At 46.2% G+C, this 1,794-nt stretch overlaps 1 non-coding gene across 1 annotated transcript; it reads right to left on the reverse strand.

The window, feature by feature from the left end:
* Positions 1-1,291: 1,291 nt before the first annotated feature.
* LOC129678482 (U6 spliceosomal RNA) lies at positions 1,292-1,400 on the reverse strand. Its single transcript, XR_008720397.1, has one exon. It is a non-coding gene; the product is annotated as a U6 spliceosomal RNA (small nuclear RNA).
* Positions 1,401-1,794: the final 394 nt, after the last annotated feature.

Here is a 1,794-nt window from a genome sequence, read left to right on the forward strand (position 1 = left end):
CCTTTCTTTTTCCTGGAAATCCCTCAAACTTGGCTGAAGAGGACTCTATGCTTCCTCTGTGTTGGAATATGGTTAGAGAGCAGTGCACAGGCTACCTGAATAGCTTCGGTGAAACCCTGGTCCACTGACCTTCCTTCTCTCCAACATTCCATTCCAAACCTGCTGGTCTCCTTCAACCTGTTTCTTCCCTCAGTCAGTTGATAACTCCCTTCCTATTTCACACAGGCAATGTAAGAAATTGACTTGAATATATGGAAATAGCCCCTGAGATTTCCACCTGCCTACCAACATCTGTGTTCTGTGTTCATCTATGCCCTCCCAGGGTTTACTGTGGGTCTGTCTTCCTGTCTACACTTGTGCCCTTTAAGACCCCATCCTTCTTGCCTAACCTGGTAACCTGCCACCTGCCTTTACCATTTCTACATCTACATTTTTCCTTATGTGATTGGTAAGTCAGGGCAGAGCCCAGGACTTTAAAACATGCCAGGTGCATTTATGTCATAGGTATTGCACAAACTTGTTTCTCATCCTGCAAAACAGAAAGGAAAGAAAAGAACCCATGTGACACCCTCAGGCTCTTCTAAGCAACTGCTTATTTTTCTCTCTGAACTTACAGCAAAATTCTTTAAAAGATTTGTAATTGTCATTTCTAATTGTGCTCTGCTTGCTCTGAAATTCTTGCTTTATTAGAGTTATATTTCACATGGAAATGATGCATAATTGCAGCTTACAGTATAAATATGAGAGTGGGCTGTGGCTCAGTCAGTACAGTGCTCACCTAGCTTGTATAAATCCTTCAGCTCGATCTCCAAAGCAGCATAAACCAGGCATGGTGGCAAATGTTATAGTCCCATGTCTCAAGGGTAGATACAAGAGTATCATGAGTTCAAGGTCATTTTCGGCCACATCAGAAGTTTGAGGACAAACATGGCAACATGAGATCCTGACATAAAAAGAAGACATATCAGGAAAGATAAAGCAAGTGCTACTTGGAAGCCAAACAGGCACCGTGGCAGCTATTGTGCCCACAACAGATCTCTGGATCTTTGCCGACACACCCTGCCATCAAGTTCTTTCTAAGATCTCTCCCCACCTCAACCCCCACACCTTAAAAGAGCACCATCCCAACATGAAGTTGTTTTTTTTTGGGGGGGGGGAACAGTTGAGACAGGGTTTCTCTGTGTAGCCTTGGCTGTCCTGGACTCACTTTGTAGACCAGGCTGGCCTCAAACACACACAGAACCACCTACCTCTGCCTCCCAAGTGTGGGGATTAAGGCATGCACCACCGAGCCCATTTGGAACACTTCATGAATTTGTGGGTCAAGCTTGCACAGGGGCCATGCTAATCTTCCCTGCATGTTCCAATTTTCTTAGAGCATGTGCTACCAAAGTGAGCACAAGGTAAAGGTCTTAAGGGGCTTCGTAGGTTAAATATCTGAGCATCAGCACCGACTCCCATCTTTCTCTAGTATTAAACAGCCAACCAACTGGAAAACATACTGGTTGTACCATCAGAACATATCCAGAACCTGTCCCACTCTCCACTCCCTCCTCTACAACCCTGACTCAGAGTGCACCCCACTGTGCTGTCCTCAGAAAGTAAAAGTGATCAGTGACTCCTCTATTCATATCACTGTGTGGCTTCCTATCTCAGGGTACAATCCAGAGCCTCCAAGGATCCCCACAATGCAGTCCTTCTTACTCTGGGCCTCATCCCCTCAGCCTCCACCCCACCCCTGGGGTGGAGCCACTTTCCTGAACCTGAGGACCCCTCCTCTTGCTCTTCCCTGCA

The sequence above is a fragment of the Psammomys obesus genome, unplaced genomic scaffold (assembly GCF_907164565.1).
Source record: "Psammomys obesus unplaced genomic scaffold, mPsaObe1.curated_primary_1811, whole genome shotgun sequence".
NCBI classification, from domain to species: domain Eukaryota; kingdom Metazoa; phylum Chordata; class Mammalia; order Rodentia; family Muridae; genus Psammomys; species Psammomys obesus.